This window comes from Cydia amplana, chromosome 4 (assembly GCF_948474715.1).
Source record: "Cydia amplana chromosome 4, ilCydAmpl1.1, whole genome shotgun sequence".
In the NCBI taxonomy this organism is placed as follows: Eukaryota; Metazoa; Arthropoda; class Insecta; order Lepidoptera; family Tortricidae; genus Cydia; species Cydia amplana.
This window is the reverse complement of record NC_086072.1, coordinates 8,608,907-8,626,722: the sequence shown is the minus strand read 5'-3', so window position 1 is coordinate 8,626,722 and position 17,816 is coordinate 8,608,907. Positions and strand designations below refer to the sequence as shown.

Here is a 17,816-nt window from a genome sequence, read left to right as displayed (position 1 = left end):
TTATTTTATACATTAGGTAGTAGGTAAATAAAATCCAAGAAAATATACCTACAAATAAAACTAACTGACAGTACAAATCTACAAACTGAAGAAGGCTTAGTTTAACTAAAAATATTAAGTAGGAGGTAGGTAGCATATAAAAAACCGGCCAAGTGCGAGTCGGACTCGCGCACGGAGGGTTCCGCACCATCAACAAAAAATAGAGCAGCAAAACAAGCAAAAAAACGGTCACCCATCCAAGTACTGACCCGCCCGACGTTGCTTAACTTCGGTCAAAAATCACGTTTGTTGTATGGGAGCCCCACTTAAATCTTTATTTTATTCTGTTTTTAGTATTTGTTGTTATAGCGGCAACAGAAATACATCATCTGTGAAAATTTCAACTGTCTAGCTATCACGGTTCGTAAGATACAGCCTGGTGACAGACGGACGGACGGACGGACGGACAGCGGAGTCTTAGTAATAGGGTCCCGTTTTTAACCTTTGGGTACGGAACCCTAAAAAATGGGTTGAGCTCATCTCCAGACTGCGCACCCCATAATAGAAAGGCCGGCAGCATTGACCTACGCTGCTGCCAAGAAGTTACTGACAGGAATTAGCCCAAAAAGTTGATGCCTGTTATAAATATTTGAAAATTAAATATCTAATACGGCTTGAATATTTATCTCCAAAACAATATGCGAACGTGTCGTTTAGGAAAGGGCCAACTTTAAATCTAGTCGAAGCTAAGCGCGAGCGAATCCTAACAGAAATAGCTTGTACAGGACAACTGCAACAAGTGAATTCACAATCGAGGATTTGACACGAATAGCCAAACACAGCAGTGGCAGTTAGGTCCCAGGCTGTCATTCCCGATATCCGAACACATCACGTCCGCCATACCATTATAGATGTGATTATATTTAACTGTAGCAAATATAGGTGATCAGAGATCAAATGTATTCTGGTTTGTTTGAGGCAATGAGAATAACAGGCCCGGATAGAGCGCCCATTTGCCGGCAGGAAGTGCTAATGGTAGCGGACACTTGCCGTGCCGCTGAATCCGAACCGGAAGGAGTCCGGAACCAAACAGTTAACATACACCCGACATGTGACCAAACAGTGTGTTCAAAAAATTATAAAGGTTAATCATGGGTTGAATAATTAATGGAAGGATAACAGTAAAATAAAAACTGAAACACGTCGCAGAGCGCGAAATAAACAATAATGGGTAATTTCTTGTGTCGCCAAACATTTAAAAATTAGTTTAGACGTATAAATGTCGGATTTATTTTTATTTAATACATAGTAGTTATTTTGAAACACTCTTTCGCTTCGCGGCTATCAATTTTAGCACGAATTCTAGAGAGCACGAAGAGGAAGAGACTAACAATTTTGCCCGCTTGTAAAACAAATGACTAAAACAAATGATATGTAATACGCTGCCCTAAGAGCCTTTGATCCGTCTCATTCCGTGGTGCAACAGGCACAGTCAAGAGAAAACAGCGCAGCGCTATGCTACCGTCCTGTAGAGGCTCGGACTTTGGACCCGATTGTGTTTGTACCCATCCCGGTCGCTCCCACAGGCGCCGCCTACCTGCATCCTGCTCTTCCTTGCTGGATCGTCATTACATGACTGCTCGATTAATATCGAAGATGTCGGTTTTTGCTTCCACCTGACGCGCTTCACTTTTTTCCTATGCTTACCTAATCTTCTAGATGCAAGGAAAACGTTGTTTGAAGGGCTAACCGATTTCATTTTTCTATTATTTAAACTAGAGAAGACAAGATTTTTTTTGCATTAAACAATTTTAGCTATTTCTCTGTTTTTATACAAAAAAGACGAAGTTTATATGAATAAGAAAAAACCGACCAAGTGCGAGTCGGACTCGCGCACGGTTCCGCACCATCAACAAAAAATACAGCAAAAAAATCGTGTTTGTTGTACGGGAGCCCACCTTTAATATTTGTTTTATTTTATTTTTAGTATTTCTTGTTATAGCGGCAACAGAGATACATCATTTGTGAAAATTTCAACTGTCTAGCTATCGCGGTTCATGAGATACAGCCTGGTGACAGACGGACGGACGGACGGACGGACAGCGAAGTCTTAGTAATAGATGCTCGTGAAGTTGACCACCCCATATCGTTTGCCCGCAAATTAGTGATAGGGTCTCGTTTTTTACCCTTTGGGTACGGAACCCTAAAAATGAGGGTTTAAATAGGGTTTAAATAGTCGAATATTCTTTGAGAGAAAACATGGTCGAATATTCGGTATTCGGAAAAAAACTCTTTTCGTGACAAACCTATGCAATTATTGTGTTGGTTTTTAGGGTTTCTAGTTGACTACGGCGACTGTGTCGCCATGTCCGGCTGTCTGTCCGTCCGCAGCTTTGCTTCGTGATCGTTAGTGCTAGAAAGCTGCAATTTGGTATGGATACATAAATCACGCATGGCGACAGAATGGAAAAATAACAACAAAAATAACTCCGATTTTTTTTATGAAAAAATCGTAAAACAAGAACCTAATAAATACTTTCCATGAAAACTATAGCAAAATGATAGCAAACATGATTGATCCAGCCGTTTTTGAGTTATTGCAAAGTCTTCTCTTCTTAGTAAAAAGCCGTACAAAGCGCTGCGCTGCGAAGATTTAGGCTATTCTGATAGAATGGTATAACTACGGAACCCTACAATGAGCATGGCCAGACATGCTTTTGCCCGATTTTTTATGTCATTATTACGAAAATTTATTAAACTGAAAGCTTGGCTATCAAATCGTACAATAATTGAAAACTTGATATAAAGAAATCAACAATAGGTAGGTATATGAGAACAGAAGTACCGACACTAGCAACCATCCAATCCACGACCGACATTTAAAAGTAATATTTTGGGTCCAAATAACGACAACCGATGAATTTATGGCCACAGGAAATTGATCTCGCATATACATATGTATATTCGTCTTTTTTTTTTGCTGACACGCAACCTCGAGGCTATCAGCTTTGGTACCTGGCAGCTAAATGGTTCTAGGGTCCTTGAACTTTCGTTGAAGTTCATCCTCCCCTACATCAACCCGCCAGGTAGTGTGGAGTAAATATTATTACCTAAGCTGGGGAGCCCGCGATGCTATGTGTAGTTATTATAGAGACCAATTGGAATCGAAAGATTAAGTGAAAGGAAGAAAAAAATGTTATATAAAGATTTCTTTTACAGCGAGCAGGAAAGCGTCTACAGATTTTGTAAAAATTCGGGGGGTTGGTACTGTTGGTAGAGAGTTAAAAAAATCATTACGTAGATTGTGGTTTTGGTCATTTTGGTTCAAGTTAATGCTATAATTTTTCTATAACTTATTCTGCCAGGTATTTGTACGAACTTCCTTAATCTGACGATCACAAGTTCGACGCCCGATTTTCACATTGTAACCGTAAGATTGAGAAAATGCGTACAAATAATGGTCAGATTTAGTAATAGTACAATTTTAGCATTAATTTGGACTAAATGACCAAATCTACAATCTGCTTAAGGATTCCGCGGGGTAGTGAGATATCACTCATAAGGCTCGTTAACTAAAAAAACCCCCAATGGGCTCCCCAATCACTACTCTACTATTAGTGTAATTTTTAAACACAATACGTTCTTGAATAAAAATCCAAACTTAATTTACAATGAAATCATGATGAAAGAGAAGTAAATTAAGATTTAAAGGGCACACCGTAGTTATATATGTATATCGTGTCGTCATATGAAAATTCAATTCTGAAAGCTTTACTCTCTTAAGAGACCTTTCGCTTAGGTGCCTCTATGTATTTCATAAGTTGTTAAACACGTTGTATTGTATACCGCATGACATTATTTCATTACCTAATCAAAGAGCATGGTACAGTTGCGAAATGCTGGGAACGCAGGCGGAGCACCCGCCTCTGAATCGCAAAATGTCAGATGATTTACTTTCGCCCTACAGCGATTGTTTTCATCAAGGCCGTGACACCGGATTGCGATACGATAGACAAACGAGAAGATTGACATCTGTAAACTTCGAACTGTCAGGAATTCAAAAACCACTTTACCAACCGTAATATTACCTATCTGTCGAAAGCTCAACGAGTACGCACGTCGCACATTTCTTAAATGGCGAATCTATGTTTTTTAAACTTTTCGGTTCTTGAATATTTGTACCAACCTATAACAAGAAACTTATTTATTTCAAAAACAACAAATGAGCATAAATAGTCTATATTATCATACAATTTATAACCGAGGTATAAAAAGCAAACTGTAAGACTCGCATCCTCTTTGTTATTGCTGGCAAAACTATGGATCGGGCAACGCAATCCCGGCTATCGGAGGTTACTGAATGATTGTAGAAGGCAGACTAGTCGAATGCTCAGGTAAACCACACCTCGAGATCCGTAATAATCACCTGCGTTCAGAGGAAACCTATGATGCACTTTTGTTGGTTCACGTGAGCATTCGATCGCCTGCACTCCGATAGCGATTGGATAACATAACATCCCTGGTTCCGAGAAACGCGGCGAGCCCGCTCAAAGGCTGGGGCGGAGTCGAGAAAAAAATCAATCCCTTTGTTACTAACAACTCAGGTGTACACCGAAATAAAATAAAACAAGTCCGACACGAACTGGCAGTGCCCAGGGCGGCGCTAAGCGCACTGCACTTATCGATATCAGCTGCAGTAAATCTTTTTGAGACGTTTCACTAACAACTCCATGGTGTTTTATTACGGTTTCATTTTTAACACAAGTGTTCAATACATAAGGAACCTTATTGCAATGTCACTAAATTAACAGGAGATTTCAGTCCGAGTACTGCAAATGCAATCATCGGGTGTAAATCGACTCGGAAGTTTTAATTACATGTAGGTATTTACTCGTACATAATATAACACAATATTTATAACTAGCTTAATGCCAATGGAATTAATGCATGATTGATCATAATACGTATAGTGAAGTGACTACATATTTACATTACCTAATTGTGTACACTATACTAATAGTTTGAACAATAAAAAAGACTTAAATAAAATGAAAACCTTAGAACAAGTCGACACTCCTTTATCTCCCATATCCCATACACGTAGGTAGGTACCTACACGACATGATAAATGATGATGTTGACGTACAATAATGAAACTAGTTTTTTAACCATCGACACGAAGGCGTACGTCTCCTAGCGAAGGATGAGGATGCTATTGCAGGGGCGCGAGAGGCGAGCTCGCGCTTCCAAGAAGTTAGAACACCGCAGACGCAGCCTCCGTGTAGGGTTACCGATCCCGATTATCGATTATTCAATTGGAAAATGATATTGATCTGAATATGAAACTACTTATCAAAAGCAATTTAATCACAAAATGTTAGGTGTGTACACATAATATACATTCATTATGAAAGTTGGATTAAACAAAATTACCGATATCAGAACATCTAAATAATCAGTCAAACCGAAAATCGGCTATCAAAATCAAAATACGGATTTCGGCAGTCGCCTTAAGAACACAGAGTAGCTGTTGATGTATCATCTGGATGGATTGATCGTCCTTACAATTAAACATTGTGATAAATGTTGATACGGGTTATTGGTAACCCTGCGGCCGGCAGCCGCGGCAACATCAGACGATGCGCGCTCGTTAACGACTCCCGAGGTGAAAACGAACGGCGAATGCACTTTAAACAGACTCAATTAAATTTTAACAAAAATGTAGCTTATTTTATCGAGATTGAAGTATACAATTATACAATTAACTTTTTCATTGGGAGGGGCACTTGTATGAAGATATGTAACTAATTTACATAATTACAAACACAAAATTAACTGATACTTCAGAAGAAGTGATGAAAGAGGATATGTAAAACAGAATTTAAAAAAACTAGAAGAGGTGGATCACTTCAGTCGCCATCCAGACCGAAACATCATTTAGAATTTTAGAAAATACATATTAGATGCTTACATATTAATTAAACGGGTAGGTACTGGTAGGTACGTAGAGTAGTGTGTGAATAAACTGAATAACAAAGTAGTCGTATCCCACAGTGGAATATATTAGGTAGTACTGCAACATTCAGTAGCTCAGTTTTTCATTACCATATCTCTTAGTTATATCGTTCTACGAGGTGTTCGTAGAATCAATTGTTACAGTTATGAAGGGATCCCTAACCTAACCTCGCGTAACCGTGGCGTCGTCGGGTCGCACCATGCCGAAATAACCGTGTTCAATGGGCAGCGTGCGCGTGCGGCGCGGGGGCGGCGGCCGCGTCGCGGCGCTCGCGCCAAAATTAGACGTAAACACGAGGCGCCGGCGCGCGGCGCGGCGCTCTGACCCTCCAAGCGAGCGCACAACAAGACTGAAGACAGATCGACCGAACTGCTGTTTTTCCATACAAAAGAAATCAAAGTCTTGGTCTGATCTTCAACTCTTTCATTCTCACCATACCAAAATTGAAACAATGTTTGATAAGCTCGCTTTGAAGTGTATCGATTTGATAAAATTGATCCAAATTAGTCATTAGTCAAACGAGGCGCCGGAGCATATGGCGGCTGCGGCCCCGCGGCGCCTCGATGCTCTTATTCTGTCCATATAAAATTGAAAACTTATCTTTATCAATGCCAATGAGTTTGGAGGAGTTTCCCGTTTATTTATTTTGTGGATACCGATACTCGTATCACATCTCATATTCTCATATTAAAAATATTTCGTACAATAATTTTATTCTTCATTTATGTATTACTTATCTGTGAAGTCACTGTTTCGAACAAATGACAGCAGTTGAGAAAAAGCGTTGATATTTTGGTGCATAATTATTATCAAAAAAAAGATAACACGGCTGGCTAGTAGAACGACTTCTTTATTCTATGTAGCTCTTTATATCATCAAAATTTATCAAAATTACCCATTAGACCTCTAATCAACTAACCTAACCTTTAAATCCTCTCAGTAGTAAGTGTAGTCATTGTGATTAGTGTCTGGAAGTTTCCGTCAAATATTTTTTACATTAAAACAAATTTTATATTTTGGATAGATTCTTAATTCTTATCCATATCGCTGTTTCATAGTGAAAAGAAAACCCCAATCCCCAAAGTCGGAACGTTGGAACCCGCAGAAAGATTTTTTAGTGTAATCATGTCAATTTATATTATTAATATAGCATGTATGTACTACGTGAATACACCGATAAAAAACACTGCATACGTATACCTACGTGTAAACACTATAAATTTATGAATATTCTATAAAGAAAGGTGTTTCACGTTAGTGACCACCTAACAAACATGGTACCGCGCTGCGATATCGTACGGTATGAGTAATAGGGCTTGTGTCATGGCGTAGGTATAATAAGAATATAGTAGCTATGAGCTAAGTTAAGTATACCTAGATTATAGATAGAATAGTTGCCACTGAACCTAGACAAGATCGCCAATGAAAAACAGTATCGATCACAATGCAGTAATAAAATACCCTTAACTAAAAAAAGCTTGTGTTAAAAAACTCAAGTTAAAGTAAACAAAGTGCCTACTAAAATTAAGGAAAGGGGGTGTTACTTAATATAAGAACACCATGACAACACGAAGTACTTGCGCATATATGCGCCAATATATTCTAGGGAATGACGCGACCAGCAGGCCCTAAGGCGCCTGTAAATGTATGTCTACACTTAACCCCTTTTGATCCTACAATTAAGCATACAGCGATACTCTCGGTACGCCATTCTGTGCCTCTGTTGACAAGTTGGATTTTAATCTGTATGTAGCTGTAAATACAGCCTATAAATGAGACAAACAAAAATTTCGTTAAGTAACCTACCTATGTTAAGGAATTCTTAACAAGTTGATTTGAACCATATAGTGTCGTGTTTTTCTAGCTACAAAAACGTTGTGGTAACAAGTAGGTGGGCGTTTTTTTTTGTTGTCATCTAGACTTTTTTTTCAAATTTGGAATCTTTTATGTTATTTCTACTCAGAATCACGAGCTCTTTCTATCCTAATAGGAGAAAAAAAAGTGTCCCAAAATTTCCATACATTTTTCGATCTTTCCATTCCGCGACCGGCATACAAAGTTTATGAAAAATGGTGACGTAATGGAAATAAAAACCTTAGGACACTTTTTTTCTCCTATTAGGATAGAAAAGAGCTCGTGATTCTGAATAGAAATAACATAAAAAATCCCAAATTTGAAAAAAAAGTGTAGGGAACAACAAAAAAAAAACGCCCAGGTACTGTAATGAATTTGTATATACATATGTGTGGTAATTCATATGTAGGTACTGTGTCTGTAGAGGTTTTGTTCAAAACAATCTAATCAAACTGGCGAAACCTTTGGATAATGTAGGTAGTAGGTACTGTAATAAAAATTGCTATGCTACAGAGGTCGTAACCTGACTGACCTATAGGTAGAATAGTATAGGTAAGGATCGTGTTATAGGTATTTTCTAGGGTCATAGCAAGAAATGTAAACTAACTGAACTTAAACATAAAACCATATTGTTCCTAGATAATGTGATTGTCGGAGATTCTCAAGTAAACAATAACTATGAAAGTTGTTTCTGAAGACGGTCCTTTGTACTACTATAACAGTACACGTAGAGGTGGTTCAACCGGTGTGGTCTGGATGAATGCTCCGTCTCTCTCTTTATCGCGGCACTGTCCTGACCACGGCACATAATATTAAAGCACATTAATACCGATGACACAGGCCGCCGAGACGAGACCCATCTGTGTCTACAAGAGAGTATAGTGCACACACAGCGAACAAAGATCTGCCCTTGAAAAAGCCGTGGCTATAAGTCTACAGTTTATTATGTATGTTATACTTAACGCAGTACATTATGCATTCTGTAAATTCTGTTTCAAATATTGTAACTATTTTAAGTGTTTCAGTCACAAGAAAGAAATAACAGACGAGTTCTCGAAACTTCGCTTTCGATCCCGTTTCGATCCCACCGAATATATAAATAATATGGTTACACACGATTGATTTTCAAGTACAAAAATATTTTTAAGGCTGTCTCCATTAAAACATAGGCATTTCCCAATACACAAACCATATTCTTATGAATTTATATAACCAATTGATTTTAGTAGTAAAATGAATAATGCTAGCGTCTAATCATCATTAGACGAATTTCCCAAAATGATCAACTGTCCCAACATTGGATCGATTTCTCGGACCATCCCCCCGTCGTGCTAAGTTTCTGATCGGCGATAAAGACACCGTCTAGGAGCCAACATCCAGTAATCAGAGCGTGGAAACTGAGGTACTTTGTTATTGTGGCTGTACTGTTGAAATATCAACTCTATCGTTAAACTAATAAGGTTTATTTTAAATTTATTGTTATTGTAACAACACAAGGATGTAGATGTCGCAGGGAGATTTTAACATGATTATTGAAAAGAAAAGTACCAGAACCTATACAGTTCCTGCCCAATTTTATTGCATTGATTGACTACTTATGTAATATTATATTCCTTACACACGTCATGGAAACTGAGGTACTTTGTTATTGTGGCTGTACTGTTGAAATATCAACTCTATCGTTAAACTAATAAGGTTTATTTTAAATTTATTGTTATTGTAACAACACAAGGATGTAGATGTCGCAGGGAGATTTTAACATGATTATTGAAGAGAAAAGTACCAGTACCTATACTATACAGTTCCTGCCCAATTTTATTGCATTGATTGACTACTTATGTAATATTATATTCCTTACACACGTCATTTACCTACATACATCGGATAATATATTGTGTTTTTCGTGTACCGCACAAAACTTTGTTCGCGGTACACTTATGGGATCACTTCGGTCTTGCAAATCAGTTAAATGTGTTTATGATAGGATATAGGAGGCAAACGAGCAGACGAATCGCTGATGGTAAGCGATTACCGCGTCGCCCATGTACACCCGAGAGGGATTGTAACTGTTGTAAGTGCGTTGCTGGCCTTTAAGATGGAAGAACGCTCTTTTAATTTCATTGAGTATGAATTACCGATAACGGAAGGATATAATGACTGCGAAAAAGTCAGAACGCTATTCGTGATTTCGGCTGATGATGAATGAGACAACCCTTAATAATCAAATAATAATAATTTGATCAAGATATGTCATATAATAAGTTAAACCGCCTATTTGTATTCGCACTAAGCACACTTAATAACAGAATATGTATAAACATATATATAAAAACTTTTAATATATCACTAACAATGAACAAACAGTCTATTTGTTGCACAATCGGTACGATTAATGTGCAAATTAATTAATGTAATGCTCAGTTTGACGCAATACTTGTAATGGAGCAGTATCAGAATAATACCTGCCTTTTGCGCTTGCGCATCGCATGTCTCCGGTTCCACCCCGGGAGTCCCCGAACACAATCCGGTATCATGTACTGCAATAATATGTTACTCTTCGAAGGCCGCAAAAATATGTGACACGCTCTTATGGCTGTACAAATAAGATCGTTATGTATGTATTATGTACCATATTATTGCAGGTGACTGTACTAAGGCATAGTGTAATATATAGGCAGATTCTGATTTTAATAACAGGTTATGAATGAGATCAGATCCATAACTAATCCAGATACAATTTATAATTTATAACCTATTATTAAAATCAGAATACGCCTGATAGTTTCATAAATGGAGCGAGTACGCCTAACGTATAAATACAAGTGAATCGCATTGATAATGGATAGGAAAGTGACAAGTGACACTTGTTAAACCCGTCTCTACTTAAAAATTTGACATTTACTGGTTTCCTCGATATCTGTTTACGACATTACGACTGACAAAATAATGTTAAGTACAAACAAATAACAGCTGCTTCTCGTAGTTGAATCAATCCTTTCCGCTAAGTAAGAGAAAGTAAGCACATTATTTTGTTCTAAAACGAAAATAGTATTCGCAGAGTGCCGTTAGCCCCAGCTACCTGTCGCGACGTCGCTCACGGCTCACTTCTCAGAAGGCGTACAGCGATAGTGGACTGTATTTTAATGTTATCGCTGTGAACGCACTTCACTCGACGATAAGTCCACTTGTTGTGCATGTGACTCCGCGCTTTACTCAGAAGCTGTCGTGAGGTTTTAGCTAATTAGGCTCGTCTTTACTTGCGCATACTCTCTTTACTTTCTATGAATCCTGACAACTGTGTCCATTATTACCTGTCGTATATGTTATTCATTATGACCTAACTAGTCCTAATGAGCAGCTACAGTTAACCGTTAAATTCAAATATACAGCTGTATGATCAACGCACTACTTGAATATAATCTACAATATGCTATATTAAGTATACATATGTAGTGGTTCGAATCGAACCGGACTGCTAGACAAGCCGCTCGGTTGGCTCTAACGAGCACAGGCCGCGAACGGCCTTGCCAAAGACGTCCGAGCGAGAGGCTATTCCTTTCTCCATACAAACATGTACCGGGCCTACCTGCCACATGCGCAACTGTCCGGCCAAAGATACTTTACCGTTAATGCGCAGCTGTTTTAATTAACATAAGTTCTATTAATCGTTTTAATTTCAGATTATTGAAGACATTCTCAGGACTTTTTGTGTCTAAACAAAACCCAGTTGAATGAACTTCTGAGACTAAGGAGACAAGGAACGTTCCTGGTTGTAACTACCTGATCAGCTATCATGGTCGTATTTTTATCACCTGTCATGCCATGCGTCACTTTCGCACTTACATATTCGTTAGAACGTGACAGGCATGGTGACAAATTATAAAGAGTCGGCCATCTTAGCCCTACAGGAGAAAACGACACTAACAACATGCCTACGACTTAACGAAGCTGCTAGTCTCTACATCTCATATTATAAACTTCTATATAATATATACGTACGATACCTATGTATATATGATGTAGAAGAAGATAAATAAGCAGCTTACAAAAGCAGGTACAACTTACACTTGACAGTTTTTTTTCTGAGCTGTTTAACATTATTTTGTATTCCATACAAGAAGTTCCTCTGTTTTAGAATTCAAAGGACATCGCCATAAAAGGATATATTGCATGAAGTTCAATCAGCAGTCAGTGTTCATTTCGAATTTAAATTTTTAAACAACGAAAAACATGATTTAGGCGTGATTATATGTATGTATGTATATGTAATATATGAAAAACATGTAGAATATTTTCGTATGCTACCTGGTTAAATATCAATATTACTTCAATTAAGGATAATTGAACATTTCGATTTAAATATCCAGTAGTAACAGAAAAATGAATAAAAGAAGAATAAGTATGTCGCTATTGCCTCCTTATTGGTACCTATGTAAGGTATTGTGAGGTTCAAATGAGAAGCTAACTGTTAAGCAGACTTTTTGTTTGGCGTCCCATTCCTACTAAATCGTGTGCTAGCGTTGAATGCAAAACAAAATAACGGAATGACAAATAATGTTCTTAGAAGGACCGCATGACCGCAAACTACCTTACATTTGTAATTTTGTATAGGTAGTTTAGATTGCTGGTACCTAAAATAAAGACTTGTCTTATATATCTAGGATCTACTGAAGAATCAAAGAAAATGAACAATGTTTAAAATTGAAAACGTCTCTAAAACTTCATTATTGTATACTACAGTTACTACACATTGGTTATGGGCTATTTTTGAATTTTTCCCATTCCTATCTTACCTATATTTGAAGTCAGTGCTCCTGGTTTTTCCCATACTATTCGGTCATGTTCTCTTTATTAGCACTATTACTTAGCAGTTTTTATTTTTCGATTTTGACCACATTCGTCGTAACTGTCGTAAGGCCCAAGATACACTTGTAAGTTTTACTTACGTTAAGCCCGTTTCTACACTTGTAAGTTTTACTTACGTAAGTAGGGACACAGCTATACTACAGAATGAGAGATGAATATCGTTATCTCATTCTAACAAATAGCTTTGTCCCTACTTACGTAAGTAAAACTTACAAGTGTAGAAACGGGCTAATACTACAGAATGAGAGATTACATGACATTACTTCATTCTAACAAATAGCTTTGTCCCTACTTACGTAAGTAAAACTTACAAGTGTATCTCGAGATTCTCGTGCCTAAGACCATAATCGGCAGGCAACACAGAAAATGATTAAAACCCCTAAAATAAACAGCAACCGCCACGAGAATAATTGGATTTGTAACAATTTAAACATAATACCTATTAGGATTTTCAGATCAGCAGTTGGTCCTAATCGCAACCAGATAGAACGCTCGGTGTGGATTGAATACAACGTCGATAAAAGTGAAAATTGGTACGAGGGCGTTTTCTAAAATAAATATTGAAAACCCGATTCTCCCAGATCCTGGTGTTTTTGGGTTCTTTCAACTCAGAATCACTAGCATATTCAATCCTGATGATAAAAAAAATTGTCCCAAAATTTTGTATGAAAATTGTACATTCCACTCCGTCACGTTACATACAAGTGAAAAAATTTCTCATACTAAAAACGTGACGTAATGGTATGGACATTTTGGGACATCTTTTTTTAATGGTAGGATGGTGAGTGCTGTCGATTCTGAGTATAATGAGCCCAAGAATGTCCAGATTTGAAAGAATCGGGTTTTCGATATTTATTTTAGAAAAAGCCCACGAACAAAAGTGAGAAGCATTTCAGGTCAAGATTCGTCCGATACCTGGGTGCTACCCGTCCTGCTGAAGTTACCGGACGTAGAGCCGCATTGGGCGTCCGCCAAGGCAATTTGCATCGCTACCCGCTTCGGAACATCGCCAAGTCTAGCCGAACAAAACCACTGAGAATTACCACTCCATTCCAATAATAATTAAAGCAAATATTTCTCAGGCGAGACGCACGACGACGGACGTTATGGAGCTTATAAAGCATCGCCTCGGCCCGCAATTAAGAAACGATGCGCACCACGTCTATTTATTTACTGACGCGGAAGAAACGCCCCGCTTGCAATGGCCCATCGCGAGCTCCTCGCAGTCGCAGTGCCAAGCGCACGACTGCCGCCAGTCTAAATTAAATACCTATGATATTCAAAATATCAATATTTTCAGGGAGCTTATGAAGTGCGTCGGCGCAATTTACTTGCGGGTCTTCCGCGTTGGCAAACCGGGTATACGCTAATGAACCGATGCGAGGTATTAATCATGGGCGCCCAGTGCGAGCAACACTGTTTCACGACTTTCATCTGATTGGTTCAGTGTTTTAATATCCAATCCATCACTTCATAACATTTAGTTACATTAATTATACAGGCTGCTTCCTGTAACAGGAGCAATAAATTAAACCAAAGGCTGTACTCCTCAAACTGACCAACATTTGTTCAGCAACTTTTAAAAATTATGAATCCTTTAGACTTCCACTTTTTCATACAAAATAAATATTGCCTTCAATGTACGCTGACATCAGTGTGTTTGACGTTGCTTGTCACGCTTTAAACATAACAAAATTTGCAATACATTGCGTCTTAGAATAAACTTTAAAGTGTAATCAAAACATGAGTTATTTTGAAAAGTTGCTGAACAAATGTTGGTCAGTTTGAGGAGTACAACCTACGGTTTAATTTATTGCTCCTGTTACAGGAAGCACCCTGTATAAAATCTAATTACAAATTAGGTGCCTTTTTAGGGTTCCGTACCTGAAAAGGAAAAAACGGAACCCTTAGAGGACCACTTTTCTATCCTTCCGTCTGTCTGTCAAGTCGAGTTGAAATTAAAACCATATAAGTACTCAGGTCTACAATCCCTAGAAGCTGTGAAAAGAATCAAACTTCAAAGTTAACGTAAAAAAAAGATACGGCCGTTTATGCCGCACAAAATGTAAGTAAATTTCAGGGAATCAAAATTGATAGGTACTTCCGTTCACCTAGAACTATGAAATTTGGCAAGTAGGTAATATTGTCTTACACTACAAATACAAGGAAAAATCAGAAAGTCGTAATTTTGTAAAAAAATATTAGTTAAATTTGTACGGAACCCTCGGTGGGCGAGTCCGAATCGCACCTGCCCGGTTTTTTATTTATTGTATTTGAAAACTACAGATATAATATTTTTTCGGTGGCCCTGTCCTGTCCATAAACGGCATGTTCTTATTAAAATTAAATTTAATTTGCCTATGAAAAGGATACCGGATAGCAGTGTTGGCCGAAAGTTAATGCAAATTAAAAATGCTGGCCATTAACCATTATAAATTGAATCGTAAACTATAATCGTCCGATACGGTTTAAGGTTCAATTTATAATGGTTAATGGCCAACATTTTCAATTCGCATTAACTTTCGGCCAACACTGCCGGATAGCAGGTAATATATTTTACAGTACATATGGGGCTACTTTTCCGCACTAGTGCGTAAAATAGCACTTTTCGTGCGTATGTCTAAACTTTAAAGTGCCATATGTACTGTAAAACGTTGTTCGATACACGTGCGAAAATAACTATATGAATTGAGTAGGCGCGTATTGTATTTTCTCCACTTGTCTGATCGTTTTATACATTGTATGTTCTCATTGGCTCATTACATTCAAACGCCTTACTAGAATGTTTAATATGTATGTGCGTATGTAAATATGTAACCATTACTAATTACACGCCTATTCCAGCGGGCTCAGCACGGTTTGATTTTTATCGACTACATATCACTATGCCCGTCACTTTCGCACTTACATACCTACTTGTTAGAACGTGACAGGCATGGTGACAAACGATAAAAATGCGACCGTGCTGCTAGGGCAGGAGGCTATCATCATGCTATAGTCTTTCAATGACATCAAGAACCATTCAGTTTCTTCATATTCCTAGAGAGATTAAGGGATTAAAGATTTTTTCAGTTCCTAGAGGGTCTTATGAATAGTTCCATCTCCTAATGGCGTTATTCATAAAAGCAATACAGGTCTCAATTAAATATGAATAGTTTGTCTTAATCTGTCATTTTCACTTATATGTATTTGTAAGAAAGGGATAACACATACATTAACTAGGTACTTGAGGCTCGTAAAGTAAGTAAATATTCTTTATTGCATCAATATTATAAAAAAGTTTATTATGTAAAGTTTTATGAATAAGTTGGAAAGTCTATTTGCAAACTTAAGTGAATTATAAGTAAATTAATTATGTAGGTTACTGATCTGGAAACTAGGATGCCAGTCTTTATAGCAGTCGCTGACTGGCTGAGGATGTAACCAAGTAGGTATAAATATGTATCTGAATTTATTCCGGGGCGGGGACCCGATGGTCAGGCTCTGAATTTTTTCAAATTCAGCTCGTGTTTGGTGCGCCTTAAATCAAAAAATGCATTACAATTTTTTTTCCATAATTGTCTATCATTATCAATTGTGTGAATAGTGAATCATCATTTAGTGTTATCAGGTTATCACCTCATTTGTTATACGCACTCTACAACCCTACGATCGCGATAAGATACTCGTATCATTGTCATGGTGGGGGGGTTTATCACCTTCTTTCGATGGATGTTTTCAATCATATATATTTCAAATCGGAGATTACGATTTAAAAGAATCAATTCATTTATTTATTACATATTTAAAATTAAAATTACAGAAGAGAAATCCATATTTGAATGCTCTCCACAACCGACTTCAATTTTCCATTCCGCGAACCGCAGAAGGCCCTAATTTTCGAGAAGGTCTTCTTCAGAGGGTCTACCTCAGGAACTACATTATCCCTGAAGGATATCGTTCGTTTTATATTTGGTAAAAATAATTATTAGTTCTTAAACTGAATCTTGTATTTCGGTTTTTTGAAAATTTCTGAATTTTAATAACTGTTGCATGTTGTCGATTCGTGAGGTGCAAAAAATGCGAAGACTTAGGTGACAAAGCAATGTTTTGGCACCATCGAGCTTGTCTGATAATGAATACCAAAGGTGGCTTTAGGGAATCGGTAATAAAGTAACGCAACCACATTCATATTGGGTCTGTTAAATTAGAGTTGTCTCTATAGCTATCGAAAGAAAAGTACAGTCGGTGATAAAATGGTATCAAAAATTAAATTTTTGCTAAATAAACTTATTGGATTGTAACTTATACCGCCAACGTTAGAGTACCGTAAAAGACTGCAGACGTGGTTCGTGGAAGAGTGCAAAGGCTACCTTTGTTATACTTCGGGTTTTGCCTCCGTCGTGCGTTGGGATAACTTGGGATTAACATGTGCAAGGCGCCGACACGTGGGGGTGACAGTGGAGGTTTATTTACTGTGCTCAGTCGGAATAATTACAAATACCTACCTACCACTTGTATCTAGCAGCATATGATGTAGAAGCTTTTAATTATTGTTAAAAGTGGCTTGTAGTGATAGCCGCAGTCTCATACCTATAGTATAGAGTACCTAGTTTGTTGACGCAACTATTAACCTAAAATTCTGAATTTGTGACCAGTATTCTTTTGACAGAACAGCAATAACCGAACCAAAAACAAATTGTAATCTACCCTCGTGTGATCAATTAACAATCTGCCGCACGGAAAGCAAAACAAAGTAGGTTGTACCTAAAATAAACGTGGGAAAACAAAGTTATCATACCCACACCTTTCAAATCAACACCGCCAAGGTGAAAATGTCATTTACCAAGCTCTAGATAAACCGTATGAAATGAGATCATATAGGATATACATAGATATCCGGGATGGATAACGGGTGCCGCCGTACCTAAGACTGAGCATTCATAAAAAAAAAACACGAATACAAACCAGGTGCTTCGGAGTGAACGAACCATAATCTAAAGTTTAATGACCATATGGCTGATTATACGTGGAAACTATGTCAAAGAGTTAAACAAACAAGGGTATTCAACGGTGATAAGTGTCGAGTTTCTATCGAAGCCAACAGTACATTAGTTAGTAC

At 37.7% G+C, this 17,816-nt stretch overlaps 1 protein-coding gene across 3 annotated transcripts in view; it reads right to left on the bottom strand.

Moving 5' to 3' along the window:
• The window catches only part of LOC134663193 (transcriptional coactivator YAP1), a 51,429-nt gene that overhangs the window by 32,829 nt on the left and 784 nt on the right, over positions 1–17,816 (bottom strand). The gene's annotated exons all lie outside the window — the stretch shown is intronic.